The 22,172-nt window shown below is 44.4% G+C and overlaps 1 protein-coding gene across 2 annotated transcripts in view; it reads right to left on the reverse strand.

The window, feature by feature from the left end:
- LOC141264794 (uncharacterized) overlaps positions 1–22,172 on the reverse strand; it is a 190,835-nt gene that overhangs the window by 14,753 nt on the left and 153,910 nt on the right. The window contains exon 1 of one of the 2 annotated variants that reach the window (XM_073677107.1): positions 12,040–12,142. The exons of the other annotated variant lie outside the window; for it this stretch is intronic. The gene's annotated coding sequence lies outside the window, so the exon portion shown is untranslated. Of the gene's footprint in view, positions 1–12,039; positions 12,143–22,172 lie in introns of those variants that run through there. 2 annotated transcript variants of the gene reach the window in all.

The raw sequence follows: 22,172 nt of genomic DNA on the forward strand, positions 1-22,172 counted from the left end.
ATCTACTGCAATCAAATATCCACATACTAAAGGGAAAAGGCCTATGTTAATCTTATACCAGTGGACACCATCCCTTTTATTGTTTTTAGAAAAATCTTATTAAATCGTATTTATATATATTTTTACCCATTCTCTTATCCGACCCAGTGACCCCACTGAGTCTGAATCATTTTAATTATGCTTATTTAAGCTTATGTTCGATAAATAAAATTATCTCTTGCACTGTATATATCTCTCGTTCTGTCCTTCTGTTCACTACCACTAGCGCAAATTTACTTCTTTTCAGTATACACATATATATGGTCTGCAGAGCACTGGTGAGAACTTGCACAGTCTACACATATATATGGTCTGCAGAGAACTGGTGAGAATCTGCACAGTACACACATATATATATGGTCTGCAGAGCACTGGTGAGAACCTGCTCAGTATACACATATATATAGTCTGCAGAGCACTGGTGAGAACCTGCACAGTACACACATATATATGGTCTGCAGAGCACTGGTGAGAACCTGCACAGTACACACATATATATATGGTCTGCAGAGCACTGGTGAGAACCTGCTCAGTATACACATATATATAGTCTGCAGAGCACTGGTGAGAACCTGCACAGTACACACATATATATATGGTCTGCAGAGCACTGGTGAGAACCTGCACAGTACACACATATATATGGTCTGCAGAGCACTGGTGAGAACCTGCACAGTACACACATATATATATGGTCTGCAGAGCACTGGTGAGAACCTGCACAGTATACACATATATATGGTCTGCAGAGAACTGGTGAGAACCTGCACAGTACACACATATATATGGTCTGCAGAGCACTGGTGAGAACCTGTACAGTACACACATATATATGGTCTGCAGAGAACTGGTGAGAACCTACACAGTATACACATATATATGGTCTGCAGAGCACTGGTGAGAACCTGCACAGTACACACATATATATGGTCTGCAGAGCACTGGTGAGAACCTACACAGTATACACATATATATGGTCTGCAGAGCACTGGTGAGAACCTGCACAGTACACACATATATATGGTCTGCAGAGCACTGGTGAGAACCTGCACAGTACACACATATATATATATGGTCTGCGGAGAACTGGTGAGAACCTGCACAGTACACACATATATATAAATGGTCTGCAGAGCACTGGTGAGAACCTGCACAGAACACACATATATATGGTCTGCTGAGCACTGGTGAGAACCTGCACAGTACACACATATATATGGTCTGCAGAGCACTGGTGAGAACCTACACAGTATACACATATATATGGTCTGCAGAGCACTGGTGAGAACCTACACAGTACACCTATATATGGTCTGCAGAGCACTGGTGAGAACCTGCACAGTATACACATATATGTGGTCTGCAGAGCACTGGTGAGAACCTGCACAGTATACACATATATATGGTCTGCAGAGAACTGGTGAGAATCTGCACAGTACACACATATATATGGTCTGCAGAGCACTGGTGAGAACCTGCACAGTATACACATATATATGGTCTGCAGAGAACTGGTGAGAATCTGCACAGAACACACATATATATGGTCTGCAGAGCACTGGTGAGAACCTGCACAGTACACACATATATATGGTCTGCAGAGCACTGGTGAGAACCTGCACAGTATACACATATATATAGTCTGCAGAGCACTGGTGAGAACCTGCACAGTACACACATATATATGGTCTGCAGAGCACTGGTGAGAACCTGCACAGTATACACTTATATATGGTCTGCAGAGCACTGGTGAGAACCTGCACAGTATACACATATATATGGTCTGCAGAGAACTGGTGAGAATCTGCACAGTACACACATATATATGGTCTGCAGAGCACTGGTGAGAACCTGCACAGTATACACATATATATGGTCTGCAGAGCACTGGTGAGAACCTGCACAGTACACACATATATATGGTCGCAGAGTACTGGTGAGATCCTGCACAGTACACACATATATATGGTCTGCAGAGTACTGGTGAGATCCTGCACAGTATACACATATATATGGTCTGCAGAGCACTGGTGAGAACCTGCACAGTATATACATATATATGGTCTGCAGAGCACTGGTGAGAACCTGCACAGTATACACATATATATGGTCTGCAGAGCACTGGTGAGAACCTGCACAGTATACACATATATATGGTCTGCAGAGCACTGGTGAGAACCTGCACAGTACACACATATATATGGTCTGCAGAGTACTGGTGAGATCCTGCACAGTATACACATATATATGGTCTGCAGAGCACTGGTGAGAACCTCCACAGAACACACATATATATGGTCTGCAGAGCACTGGTGAGATCCTGCACAGTATATACATATATATGGTCTGTAGAGCACTGGTGAGAACCTGCACAGTATACACATATATATGGTCTGCAGAGCACTGGTGAGAACCTGCACAGTATACACATATATATGGTCTGCAGAGCACTGGTGAGAACCTGCACAGTACACACATATATATGGTCTGCAGAGTACTGGTGAGATCCTGCACAGTATACACATATATATGGTCTGCAGAGCACTGGTGAGAACCTGCACAGTACACACATATATATGGACTGCAGAGCACTGGTGAGAACCTGCACAGTATACACATATATATGGCCTGCAGAGCACTGGTGAGAACCTCCACAGAACACACATATATATGGTCTGCAGAGCACTGGTGAGAACCTGCTCAGTATACACATATATATGGACTGCAGAGCACTGGTGAGAACCTGCACAGTATACACATATATATGGACTGCAGACCACTGGTGAGAACCTGCACAGTATACACATATATATGGTCTGCAGAGCACTGGTGAGAACCTGCACAGTACACACATATATATGGTCTGCAGAGCACTGGTGAGAACCTGCACAGTATACACATATATATGGTCTGCAGAGCACTGGTGAGAACCTGCACAGTATACACATATATATGGTCTGCAGAGCACTGGTGAGAACCTGCACAGTACACACATATATATGGACTGCAGAGCACTGGTGAGAACCTGCACAGTACACACATATATATGGACTGCAGAGCACTGGTGAGAACCTGCACAGTATACACATATATATGGCCTGCAGAGCACTGGTGAGAACCTCCACAGAACACACATATATATGGTCTGCAGAGCACTGGTGAGAACCTGCACAGTATACACATATATATGGTCTACAGAGCATTGCTGAGAACCTGCACAGTATACACATATATATGGTCTGCAGAGCACTGGTGAGAACCTGCTCAGTATACACATATATATGGTCTGCAGAGCACTGGTGAGATCCTGCACAGTATATACATATATATGGTCTGCAGAGCACTGGTGAGAACCTGCACAGTACACACATATATATGGACTGCAGAGCACTGGTGAGAACCTGCACAGTATATACATATATATGGTCTGCAGAGCACTGGTGAGAACCTGCACAGTACACACATATATATGGACTGCAGAGCACTGGTGAGAACCTGCACAGTATACATATATATATGGTCTGCAGAGCACTGGTGAGATCCTGCACAGTATACACATATATATGGTTTGCAGAGCTCTGGTGAGAACCTGCACAGTATACACATATATATGGACTGCAGAGCACTGGTGAGATCCTGCACAGTATATACATATATATGGTCTGCAGAGCACTGGTGAGAACCTGCACAGTACACACATATATATGGACTGCAGAGCACTGGTGAGATCCTGCACAGTATATACATATATATGGTCTGCAGAGCACTGGTGAGAACCTGCACAGTACACACATATATATGGACTGCAGAGCACTGGTGAGAACCTGCACAGTATACATATATATATGGTCTGCAGAGCACTGGTGAGATCCTGCACAGTATACACATATATATGGTTTGCAGAGCTCTGGTGAGAACCTGCACAGTATACACATATATATGGTTTGCAGAGCTCTGGTGAGAACCTGCACAGTACACACATATATATATATGATCTGCAGAGCACTGGTGAGAACCTGCACAGTACACACATATATATATATGGTCTGCAGAGAACTGGTGAGAACCTGCACAGTACACACCTATATATATATGGTCTGCAGAGCACTGGTGAGAACCTGCACAGTACACACATATATATGGTCTGCAGAGCACTGGTGAGAACCTGCACAGTACACACATATATATGGTCTGCAGAGCACTGGTGAGAACCTACACAGTATACACATATATATGGTCTGCAGAGCACTGGTGAGAACCTGCACAGTACACATATATATGGTCTGCAGAGAACTGGTGAGAACCTGCACAGTACACACATATATATATATGATCTGCAGAGCACTGGTGAGAACCTGCACAGTACACACATATATATATATGATCTGCAGAGCACTGGTGAGAACCTGCACAGTACACACATATATATATATGGTCTGCAGAGAACTGGTGAGAACCTGCACAGTACACACATATATATATATATGGTCTGCAGAGCACTGGTGAGAACCTGCACAGTACACATATATATGGTCTGCAGAGCACTGGTGAGAACCTGCACAGTACACACATATATATGGTCTGCAGAGCACTGGTGAGAACCTGCACAGTACACACATATATATATATATGGTCTGCAGAGCACTGGTGAGAACCTGCACAGTACACATATATATGGTCTGCAGAGCACTGGTGAGAACCTGCACAGTACACATATATATGGTCTGCAGAGCACTGGTGAGAACCTGCACAGTATACACATATATATGGTCTGCAGAGCACTGGTGAGAACCTACACAGTATACACATATATATGGTCTGCAGAGCACTGGTGAGAACCTACACAGTACACCTATATATGGTCTGCAGAGCACTGGTGAGAACCTGCACAGTATACACATATATATGGTCTGCAGAGCACTGGTGAGAACCTGCACAGTATACACATATATATGGTCTGCAGAGAACTGGTGAGAATCTGCACAGTACACACATATATATGGTCTGCAGAGCACTGGTGAGAACCTACACAGTATACACATATATATGGTCTGCAGAGAACTGGTGAGAATCTGCACAGTACACACATATATATGGTCTGCAGAGAACTGGTGAGAATCTGCACAGTACACACATATATATGGTCTGCAGAGCACTGGTGAGAACCTGCACAGTACACACATATATATGGTCTGCAGAGCACTGGTGAGATCCTGCACAGTATACACATATATATGGTCTGCAGAGCACTGGTGAGAACCTGCACAGTATACACATATATATGGTCTGCAGAGCACTGGTGAGAACCTGCACAGTACACATATATATGGTCTGCAGAGCACTGGTGAGAACCTGCACAGTATACACTTATATATGGTCTGCAGAGCACTGGTGAGATCCTGCACAGTATATACATATATATGGTCTGCAGAGCACTGGTGAGAATCTGCACAGTATACACTTATATATGGTCTGCAGAGCACTGGTGAGAACCTGCACAGTACACACATATATATGGACTGCAGAGCACTGGTGAGAACCTGCACAGTACACACATATATATGGTCTGCAGAGCACTGGTGAGAACCTGCACAGTATACACTTATATATGGTCTGCAGAGCACTGGTGAGAACCTGCACAGTATACACATATATATGGTCTGCAGAGCACTGGTGAGAACCTGCACAGTATATACATATATATGGTCTGCAGAGCACTGGTGAGATCCTGCACAGTACACACATAAATATGGTCTGCAGACCACTGGTGAGATCCTGCACAGTACACATATACAGTGGTGGCCAAAAGTATTGGCACCCCTGCAATTCTGTCAGATAATACTCAGTTTCTTCCTGAAAATGATTGCAATCACAAATTCTTTGGTATTATTATCTTCATGTAATTTGTCTTCAATGAAAAAACACAAAAAGAATTGTCCTAAAGCCAAATTGGATATAATTCCACACCAAACCTAAAAAAGGGGGTGGACAAAAGTATTGGCACTGTTTGAAAAATCCTGTGATGCTTCTGTAATTGGTGTAATTAACAGCACCTGTAACTTACCTGTGGCACCTAACAGGTGTTGGCAATAACTAAATCACACTTGCAGCCAGTTAACATGGATTAAAGTTGCCTCAACCTCTGTCCTGTGTCCTTGTGTGACCACATTGAGCATGGAGAAAAGAAAGAAGACCAAAGAACTGTCTGAGGACTTGAGAAACCAAATTGTGAGGAAGCATGAGCAATCTCAAGGCTACAAGTCCATCTCCAAAGACCTGAATGTTCCTGTGTCTTCCGTGCGCAGTGTCATCAAGAAGTGTAAAGCCCATGGCACTGTGGCTAACCTCCCTAGATGTGGACGGAAAAGAAAAATTGACGAGAGATTTCAACGCAAGATTGTGCGGATGGTGGATAAAGAACCTCGACTAACATCCAAACAAGTTCAAGCTGCCCTGCAGTCCGAGGGTACAACAGTGTCAACCCGTACTATCCGTCGGCGTCTGAATGAAAAGGGACTGTATGGTAGAATACCCAGGAAGACCCCACTTCTTACCCTGAGACATAAAAAAGCCAGGCTGTAGTTTGCCAAAACTTACCTGAGAAAGCCTAAAACGTTTTAGAAGAATGTTCTCTGGTCAGATGAGACAAAAGTAGATGGGAAAAAGCATCAACATAGAGTGTACAGGAAAAAAAAAGAGGCATTCAAAGAAAAGAACACGGTCCCTACAGTCAAACATGGCGGAGGTTCCCTGATGTTTTGGGGTTGCTTTGCTGCCTCTGGCACTGGACTGCTTGACCGTGTGCATGGCATTATGAAGTCTGAAGACTACCAACAAATTTTGCAGCATAATGTAGGGCCCAGTGTGAGAAAGCTGGGTCTCCCTCAGAGGTCATGGGTCTTCCAGCAGGACAATGACCCAAAACACACTTCCAAAAGCACTATAAAATGGTTTGAGAGAAAGCACTGGAGACTTCTAAGGTGGCCAGCAATGAGTCCAGACCTGAATCCCATAGAACACCTGTGGAGAGATCTCAAAATGGCAGTTTGGAGAAGGCACCCTTCAAATATCAGGGACCTGGAGCAGTTTGCCAAAGAAGAATGGTCTACAATTCCAGCAGAGCATTGTAAGAAACTCATTGATGGTTACCGGAAGCGGTTGTTCGCAGTTATTTTGGCTAAAGGTTGTGCAACCAAGTATTAGGCTGAGGGTGCCAATACTTTTGTCCGGCCCATTATTGGAGTTTTGTGTGAAATGATCAATGATTTGATTTTTGCTTCATTCTCTTTTGTGTTTTTTCCTTGCAAGCAAATTAAATGAAGATAATACCAAAGAATTTGTGATTGCAATCATTTTCAGGAAGAAACTGAGTATTATCTGACAGAATTGCAGGGGTGCCAATACTTTTGGCCACCACTGTATATGGTCTGCAGAGCACTGGTGAGAAACTGCACAGTACACACATATATATGGTCTGCAGAGAACTGGTGAGAACCTGCACAGTATACACATATATATGGTCTGCAGAGCACTAGTGAGAACCTGCACAGTACACACATATATATGGTCTGCAGAGCACTGGTGAGAAACTGCACAGTACACACATATATATGGTCTGCAGAGAACTGGTGAGAACCTGCACAGTATACACATATATATGGTCTGCAGAGAACTGGTGAGAACCTGCACAGTATACACATATATATGGTCTGCAGAGCACTGGTGAGAACCTGCACAGTACACACATATATATGGACTGCAGAGCACTGGTGAGAACCTGCACAGTATACACATATATATGGTCTGCAGAGCACTGGTGAGAACCTGCACAGTACACACATATATAAGGTCGGCAGAGCACTGGTGAGAACCTGCACAGTACACACACATATATATGGTCTGCAGAGAACTGGTGAGAACCTGCACAGTACACACATATATATGGTCTGCAGAGCACTGGTGAGAACCTGCACAATATACACATATATATGGTCTGCAGAGCACTGGTGAGAACCTGCACAGTATACACATATATGGTCTGCAGAGCACTGGTGAGAACCTGCACAGTATACACATATATATGGTCTGCAGAGCACTGGTGAGAACCTGTACAGTACACACATATATAAGGTCGGCAGAGCACTGGTGAGAACCTGCACAGTACACACACATATATATGGTCTGCAGAGAACTGGTGAGAACCTGCACAGTACACACACATATATATGGTCTGCAGAGCACTGGTGAGAACCTGCACAGTACACACATATATATGGTCTGCAGAGCACTGGTGAGAACCTGCACAGTACACACACATATATATGGTCTGCAGAGAACTGGTGAGAACCTGCACAGTACACACACATATATATGGTCTGCAGAGCACTGGTGAGAACCTGCACAGTACACACATATATATGGTCTGCAGAGCACTGGTGAGAACCTGCACAGTACACACATATATATGGTCTGCAGAGCACTTGTGAGAACCTGCACAGTACACATATATATGGTCTGCAGAGCACTGGTGAGAACCTGCACAGTATACACATATATATGGTCTGCAGAGAACTGGTGAGAACCTGCACAGTATACACATATATATGGTCTGCAGAGAACTGGTGAGAACCTGCACAGTATACACATATATATGGTCTGCAGAGAACTGGTGAGAACCTGCACAGTGCACACATATATATGGTCTGCAGAGCACTGGTGAGAACCTGCACAGTACACACATATATATGGTCTGCAGAGCACTGGTGAGAACCTGCACAGTACACATATATATGGTCTGCAGAGCACTGGTGAGAACCTGCACAGTACACACATATATATGGTCTGCAGAGCACTGGTGAGAACCTGCACAGTACACACATATATATGGTCTGCAGAGCACTGGTGAGAACCTGCACAGTACACACATATATGGTCTGCAGAGCACTGGTGAGAACCTGCACAGTATACACATATATATGGTCTGCAGAGCACTGGTGAGAATCTGCACAGTATACACATATATATGGTCTGCAGAGCACTGGTGAGAACCTGCACAGTACACACATATATATGGTCTGCAGAGCACTGGTGAGAATCTGCACAGTATACACATATATATGGTCTGCAGAGCACTGGTGAGAACCTGCACAGTACACATATATATGGTCTGCAGAGCACTGGTGAGAACCTGCACAGTATACACATATATATGGTCTGCAGAGCACTGGTGAGAACCTGCACAGTATACACATATATATGGTCTGCAGAGAACTGGTGAGAACCTGCACAGTATACACATATATATGGTCTGCAGAGAACTGGTGAGAACCTGCACAGTGCACACATATATATGGTCTGCAGAGCACTGGTGAGAACCTGCACAGTACACACATATATATGGTCTGCAGAGCACTGGTGAGAACCTGCACAGTACACATATATATGGTCTGCAGAGCACTGGTGAGAACCTGCACAGTATACACATATATATGGTCTGCAGAGCACTGGTGAGAACCTGCACAGTACACACATATATATGGTCTGCAGAGCACTGGTGAGAACCTGCACAGTACACACATATATGGTCTGCAGAGCACTGGTGAGAACCTGCACAGTATACACATATATATGGTCTGCAGAGCACTGGTGAGAATCTGCACAGTATACACATATATATGGTCTGCAGAGCACTGGTGAGAACCTGCACAGTACACACATATATATGGTCTGCAGAGCACTGGTGAGAATCTGCACAGTATACACATATATATGGTCTGCAGAGCACTGGTGAGAACCTGCACAGTACACATATATATGGTCTGCAGAGCACTGGTGAGAACCTGCACAGTATACACATATATATGGTCTGCAGAGCACTGGTGAGAACCTGCACAGTACACACATATATATGGTCTGCAGAGCACTGGTGAGAATCTGCACAGTATACACATATATATGGTCTGCAGAGCACTGGTGAGAACCTGCACAGTACACATATATATGGTCTGCAGAGCACTGGTGAGAACCTGCACAGTATACACATATATATGGTCTGCAGAGCACTGGTGAGAATCTGCACAGTATATACATATATATGGTCTGCAGAGCACTGGTGAGAACCTGCACAGTACACACATATATATGGTCTGCAGAGAACTGGTGAGAACCTGCACAGTATACACATATATATGGTCTGCAGAGCACTGGTGAGAACCTGCACAGTACACACATATATATGGACTGCAGAGCACTGGTGAGAACCTGCACAGTACACACATATATATGGACTGCAGAGCACTGGTGAGAACCTGCACAGTACACACATATATATGGTCTGCAGAGCACTGGTGAGAACCTGCACAGTACACACATATATATGGTCTGCAGAGCACTGGTGAGAACCTGCACAGTATACACATATATATGGTCTGCAGAGCACTGGTGAGAACCTGCACAGTATACACATATATATGGTCTGCAGAGCACTGGTGAGAACCTGCACAGTATACACATATATGGTCTACAGAGCACTGGTGAGAACCTGCACAGTACACACATATATATGGACTGCAGAGCACTGGTGAGAACCTGCACAGTACACACATATATATGGTCTGCAGAGCACTTGTGAGAACCTGCACAGTACACATATATATGGTCTGCAGAGCACTGGTGAGAACCTGCACAGTATACACATATATATGGTCTGCAGAGAACTGGTGAGAACCTGCACAGTATATACATATATATGGACTGCAGAGCACTGGTGAGAACCTGCACAGTATACACATATATATGGTCTGCAGAGAACTGGTGAGAACCTGCACAGTATATACATATATATGGACTGCAGAGCACTGGTGAGAACCTGCACAGTATACACATATATATGGTCTGCAGAGAACTGGTGAGAACCTGCACAGTACACACATATATATGGACTGCAGAGCACTGGTGAGAACCTGCACAGTACACACATATATATGGTCTGCAGAGCACTTGTGAGAACCTGCACAGTACACATATATATGGTCTGCAGAGCACTGGTGAGAACCTGCACAGTATACACATATATATGGTCTGCAGAGAACTGGTGAGAACCTGCACAGTATATACATATATATGGACTGCAGAGCACTGGTGAGAACCTGCACAGTATACACATATATATGGTCTGCAGAGAACTGGTGAGAACCTGCACAGTACACACATATATAAGGTCTGCAGAGCACTGGTGAGAACCTGCACAGTATACACATATATATGGTCTGCAGAGCACTGGTGAGAACCTGCACAGTACACACATATATATGGTCTGCAGAGCACTGGTGAGAACATGCACAGTATACACATATATATGGTCTGCAGAGCACTGGTGAGAACCTGCACAGTATACACATATATATGGTCTGCAGAGAACTGGTGAGAACCTGCACAGTATATACATATATATGGACTGCAGAGCACTGGTGAGAACCTGCACAGTATACACATATATATGGTCTGCAGAGAACTGGTGAGAACCTGCACAGTACACACATATATAAGGTCTGCAGAGCACTGGTGAGAACCTGCACAGTATACACATATATATGGTCTGCAGAGCACTGGTGAGAACCTGCACAGTACACACATATATATGGTCTGCAGAGCACTGGTGAGAACATGCACAGTATACACATATATATGGTCTGCAGAGCACTGGTGAGAACCTGCACAGTATACACATATATATGGTCTGCAGAGCACTGGTGAGAACCTGCACAGTACACACATATATATGGTCTGCAGAGCACTGGTGAGGATGAAGTGACCGCGGGCAAGGCCGCGCATTGGTATCTATGATCTGGCCCAGCAAGATCTCCACACACAGACTCTACCTTGATAACCGTATCTTTACTCGTATACATTTTTAACACAGTAGAATACAGTAAATGACAACAGTAAATATGCACAGTAATAACGTGTACTGATAAGCTGACCCTCACTGTCCCTACTCACACGTTACCAGTCCTTTACTCCAGAAGGATGTGTCCCCCGTCGCAGGCCTGTCTGTCTTTGCAGGAGGGCGTCCCAGCCGGAAAAAAAAACAGGAACAACAGAATTCGCGGAAAGAAAGGAAGGGATACTTCGGCCTCTCGCCAGAGGTCCCGCTTACAGTCTCTCTGATCCGGATAGAAGCTCTGGTGGGTCCCCTTATGTAGTCCACACTCCAGTAGCAGGGAGTGTAAAAGCTGAATCCTTCAGCAGTGCAGAAGCTGGGGAAGGCTCCGAGGGTATGGTGTCAGATAGAAGAAATCACGTTGAGAGTCTCTCCTGCGCCACACACGAGGGCCTGCACACCGTCCTGGCTCTTTTCACAGACCACAGCAGACTCTTCGCACGCTTTTTCCTGCTTCCCACTTTGGTCACGTGACTCTCTAGGGCCGGACACAGGAGGCTCAGTCTTTTTCTCTGTCATCACACCCTGTGCAGGTGCAACCTCTGGCCACAAGGTGGCAACATCATCCTGTGTAATCACTTCTGTAACAGGCTCTATATCAATGATCACAGAACAGCCAGAGCCGGCCAGCTCACTACACTGTATCACTGAAGAAAAACACTGTAGCACTGGAGGCAAAGACTGTACTGTAGCACTGCAGGCAAAGACTGTAGCACTGCAGGCAAAGACTGTAGCACTGCAGGCAAAGACTGTACTGTAGCACTGCAGGCAAAGACTGTAGAACTGCAGGCAAAGACTGTAGCACTGAAGGCAAAGACTGTAGAACTGCAGGCAAAGACTGTAGCACTGCAAACAATGACTGTTCTGTAGCACTGCAGGTAATGACTGTAGCACTGCAGGTAATGATTGTAGCACTGCAGGTAATGACTGTAGCACAGCAGGCAATGACTGTTCTGTAGCACTGCAGGCAAAGACTTTAGCACTGCAGGTAATGATTGTAGCACTGCAGGTAACGACTGTAGCACTGCAGGTAACGACTGTAGCACTGCAGGTAACGACTGTAGCACTGCAGGTAATGACTGTAGCACTGCAGGTAATGACTGTAGCACTGCAGGCAATCACTGTAGCACTGCGGGCAATGGGAAAATGTCTTGTTTTCCCAGAAATGACCGCTAAGTTACATGTTAACAAAACCTTAAACCTGAAAGGGGTTTTCCCACTTCTTGTTTGTCCCTTGAGTGTAAGCTGATTATAAAGAGTGCACCCTGATGGGACATCAAGCAATCAGCTGTAATCTGTGGGCAAGCGATCACCTTCTCTACAGTGCCCCTGAAGGGGAAATGAAGTATTACACCGTAACCATTCAGATTTTGGATTGACTGTTTAATGTAGGACAGGTCCTCCAGAAACATATGCAACTGCTCCAAACTCTGCTCAAGGGGGTCTGAACAGTGGACCCTCCTCGATCAACTCAAAAGTCGGGGTTTACTTTATAAGTAGGTAGGAAGCATTATTACCATAAAGAAGCACTGGGGAGCTGTGATTATAAGGAGGAACCGGGGGGGAACTATTATTGTGAGTGGGCATTGTTACTGTACAGGGTACAGAGGCGCATTATCACTACGCAGGGCCCTGGTTATAACACTGTATGGTTTGTGTAAAGGTGGGAATGTGAGGAGGGGGCTGGAGAAGCCGTATCCAAAGATGTCTGTGTGACACATTCTGCAGGGACAAGTTATGGATGGAAGAAGTGTTCATGGCGGTCAGGGCCGAGCAGAAAAGAAAAGCGAAAATAAATAACAGCAATCAGAGAGAACTTCAGTGCTGAGAACCTGCACAGTACACATATATATATGGACTGCAGAGCACTGGTGAGAACCTGCACAGTACACACATATATATGGTCTGCAGAGCACTGGTGAGAATCTGCACAGTACACACATATATATGGTCTGCAGAGCACTGGTGAGAATCTGCACAGTATACACATATATATGGTCTGCAGAGCACTGGTGAGAACCTGCACAGTACACACATATATATGGTCTGCAGAGCACTGGTGAGAACCTGCACAGTATACACATATATATGGACTGCAGAGCACTGGTGAGAACCTGCACAGTACACACATATATATGGACTGCAGAGCACTGGTGAGAACCTGCACAGTACACACATATATATGGTCTGCAGAGCACTGGTGAGATCCTGCACAGTATACACATATATATGGACTGCAGAGCACTGGTGAGAACCTGCACAGTACACACATATATATGGTCTGCAGAGCACTGGTGAGAACCTGCACAGTATACACATATATATGGTCTGCAGAGCACTGGTGAGAACCTGCACAGTATACACATATATGGTCTGCAGAGCACTGGTGAGAACCTGCACAGTATACACATATATGGTCTGCAGAGCACTGGTGAGAACCTGCACAGTATACACATATATATATATATACGGTCTGCAGAACACTGGTGAGAACCTGCACAGTACACACATATATATATGGTCTGCAGAGCACTGGTGAGAACCTGCACAGTACACACATATATATGGTCTGCAGAGCACTGGTGAGAACCTGCACAGTATATACATATATATGGTCTGCAGAGCACTGGTGAGAGCCTGCACAGTATACACATATATATGGACTGCAGAGCACTGGTGAGAGCCTGCACAGTACACACATATATATGGTCTGCAGAGCACTGGTGAGAACCTGCACAGTACACACATATATATGGTCTGCAGAGCACTGGTGAGAACCTGCACAGTATACACATATATATGGTCTACAGAGCACTGGTGAGAACCTGCACAGTACACACATATATATGGTCTGCAGAGCACTGGTGAGAACATGCACAGTATACACATATATATGGTCTGCAGAGCACTGGTGAGAACCTGCACAGTATACACATATATATGAACTGCAGAGCACTGGTGAGAACCTGCACAGTACACACATATATATGGTCTGCAGAGCACTGGTGAGAACCTGCACAGTATATACATATATATGGTCTGCAGAGCACTGGTGAGAACCTGCACAGTATACACATATATATGGTCTGCAGAGCACTGGTGAGAACCTGCACAGTATACACATATATGGTCTGCAGAGCACTGGTGAGAACCTGCACAGTATACACATATATGGTCTGCAGAGCACTGGTGAGAACCTGCACAGTATACACATATATATATATATACGGTCTGCAGAACACTGGTGAGAACCTGCACAGTACACACATATATATATGGTCTGCAGAGCACTGGTGAGAACCTGCACAGTACACACATATATATGGTCTGCAGAGCACTGGTGAGAACCTGCACAGTATATACATATATATGGTCTGCAGAGCACTGGTGAGAGCCTGCACAGTATACACATATATATGGACTGCAGAGCACTGGTGAGAGCCTGCACAGTACACACATATATATGGTCTGCAGAGCACTGGTGAGAACCTGCACAGTACACACATATATATGGTCTGCAGAGCACTGGTGAGAACCTGCACAGTATACACATATATATGGTCTACAGAGCACTGGTGAGAACCTGCACAGTACACACATATATATGGTCTGCAGAGCACTGGTGAGAACATGCACAGTATACACATATATATGGTCTGCAGAGCACTGGTGAGAACCTGCACAGTATACACATATATATGAACTGCAGAGCACTGGTGAGAACCTGCACAGTACACACATATATATGGTCTGCAGAGCACTGGTGAGAACCTGCACAGTATATACATATATATGGTCTGCAGAGCACTGGTGAGAACCTGCACAGTATACACATATATATGAACTGCAGAGCACTGGTGAGAACCTGCACAGTACACACATATATATGGTCTGCAGAGCACTGGTGAGAACCTGCACAGTATATACATATATATGGTCTGCAGAGCACTGGTGAGAACATGCACAGTACACACATATATATGAACTGCAGAGCACTGGTGAGAACCTGTACAATATATACATATATATGGTCTGCAGAGCACTGGTGAGAACCTGCACAGTACACACATATATATGGACTGCAGAGCACTGGTGAGAACCTGTACAATATATACATATATATGGTCTGCAGAGCACTGGTGAGAACCTGCACAGTACACACATATATATGGACTGCAGAGCACTGGTGAGAACCTGCACAGTATACACATATATATGGTCTGCAGAGCACTGGTGAGCACCTGCACAGTATACACATATATATGGACTGCAGAGCACTGGTGAGAACATGCACAGTATACACATATAAATGGTTTGCAGAGCACTGGTGAGAACCTGCACAGTATACACATATATATGGTCTGCAGAGCACTGGTGAGCACCTGCACAGTATACACATATATATGGACTGCAGAGCACTGGTGAGCACCTGCACAGTATACACATATATATGGACTGCAGAGCACTGGTGAGAACATGCACAGTACACACATATATATGGTCTGCAGAGCACTGGTGAGAACCTGCACAGTACACACATATATATGGTCTGCAGAGCACTAGTGAGAACCTGCACAGTATATACATATATATGGTCTGCAGAGCACTGGTGAGAACCTGCACAGTACACACATATATATGGTCTGCAGAGCACTAGTGAGAACCTGCACAGTATACACATATATATGGTCTGCAGAGCACTGGTGAGAACATGCACAGTACACACATATATATGGACTGCAGAGCACTGGTGAGAACCTGCACAGTAGACACATATATATATGGTCTGCAGAGCACTGGTGAGAACCTGCACAGTACACACATATATATGGACTGCAGAGCACTGGTGAGAATCTGCACAGTATATACATATATATGGTCTGCAGAGCACTGGTGAGAACCTGCACAGTATATACATATATATGGTCTGCAGAGCACTGGTGAGAACCTGCACAGTACACATATATATATATGATCTACAGAGCACTTGTGAGAACCTGCACAGTATATACATATATATGGTCTGCAGAGCACTAGTGAGAACCTGCACATTATATACATATATATGAACTGCAGAGCACTAGTGAGAACCTGCACAGTATATACATATATATGTTCTGCAGAGCACTAGTGAGAACCTGCACAGTATACACATATATATGGTCTGCAGAGCACTGGTGAGAACATGCACAGTACACACATATATATGGACTGCAGAGCACTGGTGAGAACCTGCACAGTACACATATATATGAACTGCAGAGCACTGGTGAGAACCTGCACAGTGCACACATATATATGGTCTGCAGAGCACTGGTGAGAATCTGCACAGTACACACATATATATGGTCTGCAGAGCACTGGTGAGAATCTGCACAGTGTATACATATATATGGCCTGCAGAGCACTGGTGAGAACCTGCACAGTATATACATATATATGGAATGCAGAGCACTAGTGAGAACCTGCACAGTATACACATATATATGGTCTGCAGAGCACTGGTGAGAACCTGCACAGTACACACATATATATGGTCTGCAGAGCACTGGTGAGAACCTGCACAGTACACACATATATATGGTCTACAGAGCACTGGTGAGAACCTGCACAGTATACACATATATATGGTCTACAGAGCACTGGTGAGAACCTGCACAGTACACACATATATATGGTCTGCAGAGCACTGGTGAGAACATGCACAGTATACACATATATATGGTCTGCAGAGCACTGGTGAGAACCTGCACAGTATACACATATATATGGTCTGCAGAGCACTGGTGAGAACCTGCACAGTATATACATATATATGGTCTGCAGAGCACTGGTGAGAACCTGCACAGTATACACATATATATGAACTGCAGAGCACTGGTGAGAACCTGCACAGTACACACATATATATGGTCTGCAGAGCACTGGTGAGAACCTGCACAGTATATACATATATATGGTCTGCAGAGCACTGGTGAGAACATGCACAGTACACACATATATATGAACTGCAGAGCACTGGTGAGAACCTGTACAATATATACATATATATGGTCTGCAGAGCACTGGTGAGAACCTGCACAGTACACACATATATATGGACTGCAGAGCACTGGTGAGAACCTGCACAGTACACACATATATATGGACTGCAGAGCACTGGTGAGAACCTGCACAGTATACACATATATATGGTCTGCAGAGCACTGGTGAGAACCTGCACAGTATACACATATATATGGACTGCAGAGCACTGGTGAGAACCTGCACAGTATACACATATATATGGTCTGCAGAGCACTGGTGAGAACCTGCACAGTTTACACATATATATGGCCTGCAGAGCACTGGTGAGAACATGCACAGTATACACATATAAATGGTTTGCAGAGCACTGGTGAGAACCTGCACAGTATATACATATATATGAACTGCAGAGCACTAGTGAGAACCTGCACAGTATATACATATATATGGTCTGCAGAGCACTGGTGAGAACCTGCACAGTACACACATATATATGGTCTGCAGAGCACTAGTGAGAACCTGCACAGTATACACATATATATGGTCTGCAGAGCACTGGTGAGAACAAGCACAGTACACACATATATATGGTCTGCAGAGCACTGGTGAGAACCTGCACAGTACACACATATATATGGTCTGCAGAGCACTGGTGAGAACCTGCACAGTATACACATATATATGGTCTACAGAGCACTGGTGAGAACCTGCACAGTACACACATATATATGGTCTGCAGAGCACTGGTGAGAACATGCACAGTATACACATATATATGGTCTGCAGAGCACTGGTGAGAACCTGCACAGTATACACATATATATGAACTGCAGAGCACTGGTGAGAACCTGCACAGTACACACATATATATGGTCTGCAGAGCACTGGTGAGAACCTGCACAGTATATACATATATATGGTCTGCAGAGCACTGGTGAGAACCTGCACAGTATACACATATATATGAACTGCAGAGCACTGGTGAGAACCTGCACAGTACACACATATATATGGTCTGCAGAGCACTGGTGAGAACCTGCACAGTATATACATATATATGGTCTGCAGAGCACTGGTGAGAACATGCACAGTACACACATATATATGAACTGCAGAGCACTGGTGAGAACCTGTACAATATATACATATATATGGTCTGCAGAGCACTGGTGAGAACCTGCACAGTACACACATATATATGGACTGCAGAGCACTGGTGAGAACCTGTACAATATATACATATATATGGTCTGCAGAGCACTGGTGAGAACCTGCACAGTACACACATATATATGGACTGCAGAGCACTGGTGAGAACCTGCACAGTATACACATATATATGGTCTGCAGAGCACTGGTGAGCACCTGCACAGTATACACATATATATGGACTGCAGAGCACTGGTGAGAACATGCACAGTATACACATATAAATGGTTTGCAGAGCACTAGTGAGAACCTGCACAGTATATACATATATATGGTCTGCAGAGCACTGGTGAGAACCTGCACAGTACACACATATATATGGTCTGCAGAGCACTAGTGAGAACCTGCACAGTATATACATATATATGATCTGCAGAGCACTGGTGAGAACCTGCACAGTACACACATATATATGGTCTGCAGAGCACTAGTGAGAACCTGCACAGTATACACATATATATGGTCTGCAGAGCACTGGTGAGAACATGCACAGTACACACATATATATGGACTGCAGAGCACTGGTGAGAACCTGCACAGTACACACATATATATATGGTCTGCAGAGCACTGGTGAGAACCTGCACAGTACACACATATATATGGACTGCAGAGCACTGGTGAGAATCTGCACAGTATATACATATATATGGTCTGCAGAGCACTGGTGAGAACCTGCACAGTATATACATATATATGGTCTGCAGAGCACTGGTGAGAACCTGCACAGTACACATATATATATATGATCTACAGAGCACTTGTGAGAGCCTGCACAGTATATACATATATATGGTCTGCAGAGCACTAGTGAGAACCTGCACATTATATACATATATATGAACTGCAGAGCACTAGTGAGAACCTGCACAGTATATACATATATATGTTCTGCAGAGCACTAGTGAGAACCTGCACAGTATACACATATATATGGTCTGCAGAGCACTGGTGAGAACATGCACAGTACACACATATATATGGACTGCAGAGCACTGGTGAGAACCTGCACAGTACACATATATATGAACTGCAGAGCACTGGTGAGAACCTGCACAGTGCACACATATATATGGTCTGCAGAGCACTGGTGAGAATCTGCACAGTGTATACATATATATGGCCTGCAGAGCACTGGTGAGAACCTGCACAGTATATACATATATATGGAATGCAGAGCACTAGTGAGAACCTGCACAGTATACACATATATATGGTCTGCAGAGCACTGGTGAGAACCTGCACAGTACACACATATATATGGTCTGCAGAGCACTGGTGAGAACCTGCACAGTACACACATATATATGGTCTACAGAGCACTGGTGAGAACCTGCACAGTATACACATATATATGGTCTACAGAGCACTGGTGAGAACCTGCACAGTACACACATATATATGGTCTGCAGAGCACTGGTGAGAACATGCACAGTATACACATATATATGGTCTGCAGAGCACTGGTGAGAACCTGCACAGTATACACATATATATGGTCTGCAGAGCACTGGTGAGAACCTGCACAGTATATACATATATATGGTCTGCAGAGCACTGGTGAGAACCTGCACAGTATACACATATATATGAACTGCAGAGCACTGGTGAGAACCTGCACAGTACACACATATATATGGTCTGCAGAGCACTGGTGAGAACCTGCACAGTATATACATATATATGGTCTGCAGAGCACTGGTGAGAACATGCACAGTACACACATATATATGAACTGCAGAGCACTGGTGAGAACCTGTACAATATATACATATATATGGTCTGCAGAGCACTGGTGAGAACCTGCACAGTACACACATATATATGGACTGCAGAGCACTGGTGAGAACCTGCACAGTACACACATATATATGGACTGCAGAGCACTGGTGAGAACCTGCACAGTATACACATATATATGGTCTGCAGAGCACTGGTGAGAACCTGCACAGTATACACATATATATGGACTGCAGAGCACTGGTGAGAACCTGCACAGTATACACATATATATGGTCTGCAGAGCACTGGTGAGAACCTGCACAGTTTACACATATATATGGCCTGCAGAGCACTGGTGAGAACATGCACAGTATACACATATAAATGGTTTGCAGAGCACTGGTGAGAACCTGCACAGTATATACATATATATGAACTGCAGAGCACTAGTGAGAACCTGCACAGTATATACATATATATGGTCTGCAGAGCACTGGTGAGAACCTGCACAGTACACACATATATATGGTCTGCAGAGCACTAGTGAGAACCTGCACAGTATACACATATATATGGTCTGCAGAGCACTGGTGAGAACAAGCACAGTACACACATATATATGGTCTGCAGAGCACTGGTGAGAACATGCACAGTACACACATATATATGGACTGCAGAGCACTGGTGAGAACCTGCACAGTACACACATATATATATGGTCTGCAGAGCACTGGTGAGAACCTGCACAGTACACACATATATATGGACTGCAGAGCACTGGTGAGAATCTGCACAGTATATACATATATATGGTCTGCAGAGCACTGGTGAGAACCTGCACAGTATATACATATATATGGTCTGCAGAGCACTGGTGAGAACCTGCACAGTACACATATATATATATGATCTACAGAGCACTTGTGAGAACCTGCACAGTATATACATATATATGGTCTGCAGAGCACTAGTGAGAACCTGCACATTATATACATATATATGAACTGCAGAGCACTAGTGAGAACCTGCACAGTATATACATATATATGTTCTGCAGAGCACTAGTGAGAACCTGCACAGTACACACATATATATGGTCTGCAGAGCACTGGTGAGAACCTGCACAGTACACACATATATATGGTCTGCAGAGCACTGGTGAGAATCTGCACAGTACACATATATATGAACTGCAGAGCACTGGTGAGAACCTGCACAGTACACACATATATAT

Source organism: Phyllobates terribilis, unplaced genomic scaffold, assembly GCF_046119375.1.
Source record: "Phyllobates terribilis strain yellow unplaced genomic scaffold, ASM4611937v1 Scaffold_4__5_contigs__length_816908805, whole genome shotgun sequence".
NCBI classification, from domain to species: Eukaryota; Metazoa; Chordata; class Amphibia; order Anura; family Dendrobatidae; genus Phyllobates; species Phyllobates terribilis.